General features: G+C 40.0%; 1 long non-coding RNA gene across 1 annotated transcript; it reads left to right on the top strand.

Moving 5' to 3' along the window:
* The first annotated feature begins 138 nt into the window (after window positions 1-138).
* On the top strand, window positions 139-9737 carry LOC129206963 (uncharacterized). The gene is made up of 3 exons (XR_008577332.1): window positions 139-528; window positions 623-834; window positions 2791-9737. It is a non-coding gene; the product is annotated as an uncharacterized LOC129206963 (long non-coding RNA).
* Window positions 9738-10641: the final 904 nt, after the last annotated feature.

The raw sequence follows: 10641 nt of genomic DNA, 5'->3' as shown, positions 1-10641 counted from the left end.
CCGCCCTCACCCCCCTCGTCAAATCGCTCCTCCTCCACATCGATAAGCATTCCGTAATTTTGTAAGGAAAAAAACGGGTGCAAAGCGGCGGAGGCCGTGTAAAAACCCAGCTCTGTAAAGCCCGCTGCGCGGAGCCCAGCTCCCCGGTGCCCGGGGCGGGGGGGGGGCATACTTTGGGCGATTCTAAAGTCGCGTAAGTGAAACGGCGGGTCTTTACGCCGCCGTTGGCTTAGAGAGACACCGCCGTCCCACCCGGGAGCGGTAGGGAAGCGCCGCTGCCCGCTGCCCGCCGCCCCGGCCCCGCTCCCCGCCGCCTCGGCCCCGCTGCCCGCTCCGCGGCCGCCGCCGTGGTGTCGCTTGTGCAAGGGCGCCATCTGGCGGGGGCGGCGGGCGGCGCTTCCCTGCCCTCCCCGCCGGGCGCCCCGGGAGCCGGCACCCCGCGGCCCCGGCCCCGCCGGCAGCAGCGCCGCCTCGCAGGGAGCGGTGCCCAGCAACCCGCGGGCAGAACGAATAGGAATGGCTCTAAAGGTGAGGAGTTAATTCGGCAGAGCCTCGTCGGAAAGGCAAAGGCAGGAGAAAATTAATTTTTTAAATTTATTTATTTATTCCCCCCCCTCCCCAGGGAAAAATGTGATTGCGGGAGGGCGTTGACCACAAGATACTGGTTTATCACACCAGACCATCGTCAGGGCAGACACCTTCTCCGAGGGTCATGCGCGGGAAGCAGAGCTTTGTGTAGGTCCCAGGAGATTCTGGGGGACGCCTGGTCTTCCCAGGAACAAAATACAGGGGGGATCAAGAAGAGAAAAGCAAGCAGAAGCCAGTTTCTGTGCCGTGAGTAAGGGGGTTCACAGCTTCCAGTCCTCAAATGGCTACTGAAATAACTACTTCAGGGGCAAATTTAAATGCCTGCGTAATCATTCACTCTAAATGGAAAAGTTCTTTTCAGAGGCCGGCTCTAAAGTGAAGGATTTGGGGGGGGCTGACCGCTCAATTGCTTTCATCATACGGCTGCTGAATTCCTGTTCCTCTAAAGAATTTGTTTGCAAAGCTCCTTAATACTTTTATGCTTAAATGTTTATGGTTTTATGTAGTAAAGAGATTATATTCCCTTGTATCCAACAGACCACAGTTATGATGCTATTTTATACATACTTGCTTTTCACCTTTTTTTCTTCTGCTTGCTAGTTTTCCCCTTTAAAAAGCAACCTACACCAACCCCCCCCCCCCCAAACAAAAAAACAAACCAACACAAACCCCACCACAAAAAATTACCATATGTTTTTGGCAAGTCAGAATCTGTGGTAATCTGCAGCTCTTTCCTTCAGAACTACTGCCTCTGAATTTTAAAACTACTTATCTCGACAGAAATTGGTATGCTAGTAGAAGAATAAATCACAATAGCTGTACAAGAAGAATTTGTATGCATTCAACCTCATGTTGAGGACTTTGCTTTGTAAGACAGTATTTTATAATATGTCAGGTTGTGCATTTCTGGTCTTTGTTGTTTAAACTGACGAGCAATAAACTACCTTTTTTTTAGCCTCCATCACTAAAAAGTTAACAATTTGCTACAACATCAAACAGAGCACAATAAAAAGAGTAAAGACTCCAAGTGAAAAATACTTGAAAAAAAAAAATCTTGAAAAATCATACCTACTCTTGTTTGTAATGTGTGAAATTATTACAAGTATGTTCACTATGAGGACTATTGATAGATGACTCACAATTTAGCTAAATTCAATAAACCACATACCGTGCCTATCCCAGTAGGTGACTCATGCATTTTGTATTTCAAGTATCAAATGTTTGCCAAAAACAGTATTTAAAAAAGTAGGAAAATTGTTCAAAAGGGCTTGTGAATAGGTTGGGACTACCCACCGGCAGCTCTTACTTCTGTTCTGACCACTTACGTAGGATTTCATGGCACCACTGTAGTATTCTGCTAGAAGGAGTGCTTAGCCACAGCAGCCCCACCCTTACGCACTTCATATGCTTTTTTCTCACATATATTGTGCCTTCTTTAAATACACACACACTGGAATTTAATGTGATACTTTAAGGCAGTTGTGTTTTAAAGAGAAAAGCCTGCAGAGTAAACATTTTCCCTACAGAGTCACTGCTCCGTAATTTTATACACATTTCCTAATTTTTCTAGCACCATGCTTTGCCATTCTAAAATTAAATGTAAAAAAAAAAGAAAATAAACCAGCAATCTCAAAAGAACTATTCAGCTGGTCTTTGAATACGGTATAATAGTATTTTAAATCGAATAACTCCATGTAAAAGCGGCAGAATTGGGCCCACAAGAAGGAATAAGTTTTAGTCCTGGCATCTATGCCTTTTCAGTGTTTCAACAGACTGCAAGGTGGCAAAGGAAGCTGCTACATGCTGGTGACTCAATAGGTTAGCTTAGATGTTAGGTGGTTTTCCAAACTCATTCGTACAAGCCTCAGAATATATCTGGATCTTATTTTTAATTTTGAGCAGGGGTTACCTGATCCCAGAATATCATGCATTGCATACACACAGCATCCACATGTCATAAACTCTTTTGTGAAGGCAGAGAATCATGTGCCTTCATGGCACACGATGAGAAAGGACAGTTTTTTCACCAGGACCTGTGAATAGTGTGTGTTTATAGCAGGTGTGGCTTAAGGTGTCTGTTTTCTGGGTGATTCAGAACAAGTGAAATATTTGGTGAAATATTTTTACATGTCTGGTCACCCCTATAATTGGTATCAAATAGTGCAATTTCGTTACTGATCTTCTCTGCATCTTCTTTCCCAGTATTCCTTTGGCACTTTCCCTGCTGAGCTGGCTCTTACTCTGACTTTACGAGTCCCTTCTGGTCCCTGGAAGAAGCCAATACAGTGTCGTCTGAAAAGAAATGAACTCAAAGTTCATGTTGACTAGAGATATATTAAGTTGATGGAGTCACGACTTTCATATGTGCAGAAGTAGTAAAACTAAGCATAATATCAAGCTCTGAACTTTAGTTTTGTTCATTAAAAACCTGGCATGAGGCGTGTTTTATTCATTGTTTTGTCAACTACTTCACATTTGCACCCTGTTTTTCTTGCAAAAACTATCAAAAGAACTCATGTGGGAAAGTATTGCAGGAAAACATTTGATCTATTTTAGTTTCATTTAATGAAATTTAGCATCCAGAGAACAAGTAGGAGAAACAGCATCAATATGCCCAGACAATTCTCCAAAGGCCTTTAGCAATTGCTTTGTAAGAGGATCATTAGCTTCTTGCCTATGAAATTACCAGAATTGATCTCTTCGTATTGACATGGGTGCAAGTTCTGCTACTTGAAGGAAATATTCAATTTTAAGCAGACAAAGTGTACGTACTTTGCTGGTAATACAAACTTTTCCATTTGTTCTATATTGGGAGCGAGTGCGTACACAATATGGAAAATCTTAAACAGCATACAGAGAGTATTTTTTAATATTCTAAGAGTAAGGAATGGGAAATCATATTAGTTGTCAAATGATGACAGCTGTAATATTAACATTATTAACAAGGGGCCCGAGTATTGTTTTACTAGCCATGCATCAGGCTAGAAATGCTTTTTAACATCAGAGACTCAATATTTATCAAGAGCATTTGATTTAATAATATCCAGTGTACCAATAACAGTACTCCACAGTTTCCATTAGTTTGATTGAATGTTATATCTGTCTAAGCAAACCAAGCATTAGGCGCTTCAGGGAAAGTCACTTCTAATAGAGAAAAATATAATGCATGAATATTTCATTAGTAGATGAATATCCATCAAAACTTTACTTGAAATGCTTGAAAGTACCTACTGAATGTTTGCCAGTTATTTCATAAAACAGAGATGGTTGTAACGCTGCTGTTGAAACAGGAAAAAATCTATTAGATCATTTAACGTACTAAAACAATTATGGTATAATTATAAGGATCGTAATTATATGTTCTTGATGCCTTTAATTGTGCAAGCCTCACTAATTAACATTAGAAATTCAATCAAAACAAATTATGCTTTAAAATTTAAGGCTGAACTTAAAGAGAAAGATCACATTTCCCAAGTCAAACAATTATAACTTTGAATTCCACCTGACAGTAGGCAAACTCTTCATATGCAGGTTTGCAGTCTCTCTCTCTTTCCATTTCCTAAGTTTTATTCAGTGTATTTTGGGGGGGGAGAGAGAGATACACACTCAAGTGACTTACCCTTACTTAACGTTGTAATGTCAGTTTTGCCAGAGCCAAAATCTCATAGAGAGTCTTGTGGCCTTTGGATTAAACTTTAAAGGAAGAGATTCATCCTGTGCCCCCTGTACTTGGATGTTTTCTGCACGGCCCTGCGCTGTGCATAAACTTACGGTAGGATTCGGGTCTCCAGCTCTGTCCTTTGGTTGTTGCTTGTTTCCCGCCGTTGCTTCTCACCTCTCAGGACTATTGGATTATTTATAGAACAAACAAAACACAGTTTTGGGGGGAAACATTCCATTCTTTTGTAAAGTTTAGACATGCCATGTCACAAAGACAATTAAAGAAGAGCTGGTCAGATACTTTCCTATACATAGTATTGTTTTTGAAAACTTTTTTTTGTAGAACTGGAATTAGCCTTCAATCCTGTTGTCATTTTCAGTCTTCCACTGAAAAGGATTTCTCTGAGGATCAAGCTGATTCCAGTCAAAATATATAGGATTTGGGGGTTTTTTTGCATCTATTTAATTACTGTTGTGCTGTGCAGGAAGTATGGGTCAGTTGCTTGTAGCCCCTACATCCCTGCGTGGAGGAGACTCCCAACCACTGGGACACGTTTCACAAGATGCCCAGAGAAGTACAGCTCTGGGAGTGGCCCACCCAGTAGAAGTGACCAGGGCAGGAACATTTGAAAACCTCTGAAAAATATAGAGTAATATTTAATCCAAAAGAAACAAACATATCACTATTGGAGTATTAGAGTGTTGGGTTTTTTCATAAATAAAAATTTCAAGGTATCAGAATTTCTTATGGAGTGGAAATTCCCCATTTTTGGCTAGCTCTATTCCTAGACCTAGTCTAATGAGGTTTTTTATTATTTTTTTAATCTCATAGTCTTAATAGAATACTTACAGGAAACCATACTGTGGAGATTAAAAGGAAAAAGAAGTTCAGTTAGTTAAGACATTGCATTAAAGACATGAATGTAGAAACCTTACCAGAAAGAAGATGGCTAGTTTCTCCTTAAAACATGTACCATTCAAATATTATTCAAAACCTTTGTATTATATTTTCTTTCTACTGAGACTGGACCCTAACAAAAATACTTTAGATGCGTTCCTCTCTCTGTCATTGAGAATTTCAGAATGGCATCATCATTCATGAGAACAGCAAAATGGAAACCTGTGAGATCTTGGCTTCTCTCTTTTCAAAACAAAGCAGCATACAGAGAGTAAGCACTGACTGTGCTCCACTTACTATATATTTGCTTTCTGCTCATTTTCTCTGGTTAACCAAATCAGAACTGCTGTCTAATGAAGATTTTGGCCATCTCCCACTGCTCTTTTCTTTTCAGCAAATGTACACATTCAAAGCTCTGACCACAAATTGTACTGAACACTGAGGGCACCAGTCAGTTCCCTAAACGTAGGACCCCAGTGCTAACTGAGAGACCATCAGATAGTCCAGGCATCCCAGGACAGGCAGATGGGACTGTAGGAGGTGCCTGCACCTTCTGGCATGGTCGGTCCCTCAGCATCTCCTCTAGGACTACATGACTCTTCAGTCAACTGACCCTCGCCATGTCTCTCCAGGTAGCGTCTGCTGACCTCTAGCTAAAGGAAGCACCGCTTCGGTTAGCTCAGCTCTGTGTCTCTAGGTGACTGGACACTTTAGAGTGAAAATGAAACAATCTAAGATGTAAAAAATGCTATTTTAAGTTCATCTTCAAAATAATCTTAGTATTAGGACTGTGAGCTTTCGAAAGTCTTCACTGATCATTAAATAAGCTGTTACTTGAGATCCAAGTACATTGCTAGAAAGTCTTGAACTTACCGTAGCACATCAACCACAGCAGTGATCAGTGCCAGTGAAAACTGGTGCATATTTTTCACAGAATAATTGCATTGGAGTATTTAAATTGTAAGAAGAAAATTCAGACAACTCCTTGCATGATTTGATTAATCAACACCTCCTTAGTGAATAAAGAGTCTCTCATTACTATCAAAGGTTGCATGGATACAAGAGATGTGCTGGGGAATGACAGAAAATCGACAGGCTACCACAGAAACAAATTGATCAAGTCCCCCATGTATAAGATTGCTTTTTATTTCAGGTGCTGTTCCATAGTTCCATGGAATCAAAGATGACAGGATGTCTTCATCCTCCGTATAAGCTCTTGAAACATAGCAATGTAATGCCTTTGGTGTTACATGATAAAATGTCCCTGATGTGGTAGAGCTGCCTGGTCTGGTTTTACCCCTTCAATGCACAATGTTTTCTGGTGCAGCTGGAGAATGGAGAAACATTTGTTCCTGTAGTTTTTCCCTGATGATTTCCACACTACACTACACTTCCTTCTGTTGGCTTAACTTTTAACAATAATTTTATACATATTTTATTTCTATATGGTCAGCTGTGCAATAAAGTAGGTTTCTGTTACTTGTTTTAGGTTGTAAATGTATTAATGAAAAATGTCAAAAGAAGAAAATTTGTGGTGGTGGGTTTTTTTTTTTTTCCTTTAGTGAGGCTTATAATAGCATATTTTCTAAAGCCTAGTATCTTCTTTCCTCCTTTAAAGAACGGCCAAAATGCCTCTGTGGCCCTGGCACGCATTTTGCTGGTGTTTGGAATGGTAGCACACAGAGACAAATAAATAAATAAATAAATAAATAGTAATAAAAAAAATAATGCTACATCCATTTCACTTTGAAACAAATGATTACAGAGCAGCTGATTATAATTGGAGAGAAAATGTAGAAAGGCAAAATGCTAGTAGTAGCAATTGGAGTGAATTAACTGGGGTGCTCAGACATGCTCTCAAGAAATGAATTGACTCGCAGAAGGAGTTTTAGTGGTGTGAAAACTTGCATTGCGTTTCTTCAGCACACAGAAAAGCAATCTACCTGATTTTCCCAAAAGTAGCAAAGCAATCAGATATTTTAGAAGTCTATTGCCTGCTAAGAGAGATGGCGAACCATGGGAAGCATAGAAACAGCAGGGGAAAACCCAGAAAATCTTTAACGTGCACCAGTAAATTTTGTCTTTAAAATTAATTTTCCAAAACACTTTGGGAAGAAAATGTAGCCCTAATTGTTAGTTAGCTTAATTGGCAAAGAAAGGGAAAAGTATTAGAAAAGCCATTTTGGATACTGCAGGTGACACAGATGGTTTCTCTTAGAGTGTTTTTTTCTAAACTTTAACCAACTATTTCAGCCATTTAAGACTTTTTGTTAAACAGAAATTCAAACTCGGGAAATTCCAACACATGCACTAATAATTTCAAATCTTTTTTCTCTTCTATTCAGAACCTGTTGCTTAGAGTCACTTCCATACTGTCCCTTATCTTGAGCCCATAGGTCACCAAGTAAAGTATGTCTGGTATTGACCAGGTCTTGAGGTCCTTGGCTGCACAACAGTCAATAGAGGGATTCCTGTGGGGATGTGTGGGAGACTTCCAAACCCGCTAGCATGAAAGTGCCCAACTTTCATTTTCAGCCTTGAGGATATTAAGCTAAATTTATTTTTTTCAGAGTTATTATTGAGCTGTCTGACCCGTGCACTGCACATTTGTTCGATGTTTTAATTCTGTAATTAAGTAGGTTGAGCAAACAGAATGTGGGTCTGGAAGGTGAATAACCTGACCTTAAGACCTAATACTCTGAGCATATGTTCATTTTTTCTTCACTCATGCAAATCTAAGTGTACCTTTGTCATTAGGTGCAAGGATTTCAGTGTCTTGTCAAAGTAATGTACCACGGCAGAATTAATCTTCTTTAACATATTTTATCCCACGATCGGGGGAAAAAAAAGGCAGATTCCCTCCAGAATAAGCTTATTGCATTCACAAAATAAGTCTCATTTGCTAAGTAGCTTTTCATCAATGCTATCCATTCACCAAAATTAGCAATGTGACAAATAACAAGAACATAATTTGCTGTATTGGGACAGTGACAAAACAGAGTACTTACCCGGCAATTGTCATTCAGATCAGACAACAAAAGGGGAGACACACTAAACTAATCAAGAAACCATGGCATCCTGACCTTATGACCAAGATCACCAACCTGGAAAATCAGTTGTTAAACATTCACAGCAGATAGTTCTCACAGTTTGAGTGAAAGATAATACCATATTGAAATGAGGGCAAAGTCAATACTGGTTGTGCTTAAATAAATGGCATGGAGACCTCCCAGGGTAGATATAATATTTCCGTATATATTCACTTATGAACTGTAACTGATGGTGCATTGTAAGACTCTGCAAAGAGGTGGAATAGTAAGAGAAGGAGGAATCAGTGTCTGTCCCCAAAATTTGCTTTCCCAAGAGACAACCGGGAGAACGGAAGGAGTAGTAGGGAGGCTGCTCAAGAGGGATTTTGCTCTCCAGGAGGTGGTATAGAGTGAGCTACAGCTAATATAAGAAGAGGTACAGTATCTGCCATCCTTCAAGGAGCGTTCAAAGAGGCTGGGCTTTAGCATCAGTAGGAAAGTACCAGCCTCCACCGAGCCCCAGTCTCTGTCCTCAGCGGTTGAAGCTGGCAGCTGCACTTAGTGCTGTGCACCTACGTCAGTGTGGGAAGTCTGACATCATTCATTTATCACCCTGTGGTGTAACAGGCTGTCATTAATGCTTCTTTAGAGTCACTTTACTGCCATGGGATATGGTACCCTGGCCCTCAAGGGAGAATAACAGCATGAAATCTGTGGACAATGTGCTCCTAATTATAAATCAGTGTTTTCTTCAATTCTTCTTCTGAAAACCAAAATTTCTGATGCATTTCAATGTTCAGGGTTTCATTTCATGGTTTCTTAAACAAAAATAGATTTCAAACCAAGAATTGCAACTAAGTAATTTCTGACTTGCCCACCTGGAGGACATCCCAGTTCCCATCAGTAATGCAGTCCTTATCTGTTTTATCGACCAAATCAAGAGAAGCTAGAACACTAGCGCTCCATTTGCCTTGCTAAGAAACCCACCAGCACTTCATTTGCCTCATTTATTTTGGCTCGTTTCTTCCATTGAGTCCTTCCACCCTCACTACATCTTCTGAAGTTTTCCTGCATCCTCTGCAGTTTTTCCTTTTGCCTCGCGTGCGATCAGCCTAACCCCCTCTGTGAAACACGGGCTGTACGACGGCCGGGAGAAACCTCCGTGGGCCTCTTAACTCCACAGCTTGTTCAAAACCTCCGGATTCTTACTTGAAGGGATTGTTGAAGGTCGCTGGATGATTTTTTTATTTTTTTTTTTACATGGTACAAAGCAGTATGTCTTCCCTATGCCTATCTGCTCCTGTTCCCCCTGTTGCTACACAGAGGTTAATATTTTTTGCTTCTTTATTTTGATGAGCAGCACGTTTGTAAACATTTGGGAGAGGTTGGAAGGAAGTACTCGGATTAGTGGCGTTCATCTGGGTCTGGATCCCAGGAAATGCTGACTTAGTCAGTTCACTTTGACTCCTGAAAGCTGACAGTAGTCAGCACATCACATGAGTAAGCCATAAACCGTTATAATCCCCCAAGTCTTTTGATATAAATGTAGTAGCTACTTACTCCAGGAATGTAAAGCTGCTTCAGTGAGTGCTTTGTCCCCATGCTCTTTCTACTTGGAACTGAAATTACACATGTTAAGCAAATCCCATCTTATATATAGATATAATTATGGGGACAGAACACACCAAAAGATCCCTGAAGGATTTGCTAAAAACTTTAAAAGACATTCACTTTGATGTTATATATCCACTATTACCATTCTTGCAATGATCTTAGCAAATTAATTCCTTATAAGGTATAGCCACAGTACCATTGGGGGAAAAAGAAAAAAAGAAGAAAAAAAGAAGAAAAAAGAGGAGAATATTAATGAGAAAACTGATTTTTTAAAATTGCCATTATCCATCTGGGAATCCAAATAAGTAATCAGTAAATTTTGTCAAACTAGTTCAGACTTGTAATACCAAAAATCCCACCTGAAGAAATTGCACACCAAAAATTAGATGTTCTGCAAATGCTTTAGAAGAACGAGTATATTTGAAAGATTGCTGGCAAACAGCACATAACCAAAACCAGAAGGAAAACAAATATGTTAAGTAACTTGTATTGAATTCTGTAGCAAATTCAAATTTGATAGGTATTTGTAGTGCTAGCTCAAATTTTCATTTTTATACCATTAAACTTTATGCAGCTGGAACCAGTATTAGTCCAGTGTCCGGGGGCCTTTTGGTTTGGGGTTTTGAGTATCCTTCATTTTCCACACAGACAAAGAGTTTTTTGAGCTAAAGTCCAAAGAAAAAACAATCTCATTTCATCAGTGCCAGGAAACTTAAAGTTCATGAACAGCATTAAGAACAGCTGGTCCAGGATCTAGAAAGTCAATCACCAGCTCCAATGGAGCTGACAAGTTGGATGAGCAGAGCTTTAGTGATCAGTCTTATATATTCTTTATCAGTATTGCAAACAAAA

The sequence above is a fragment of the Grus americana genome, chromosome 5, assembly GCF_028858705.1.
Source record: "Grus americana isolate bGruAme1 chromosome 5, bGruAme1.mat, whole genome shotgun sequence".
Classification (NCBI taxonomy): Eukaryota; Metazoa; Chordata; class Aves; order Gruiformes; family Gruidae; genus Grus; species Grus americana.
Note: the sequence above shows the minus strand (reverse complement) of the source record. Positions and strands in the feature narration are given on the sequence as shown.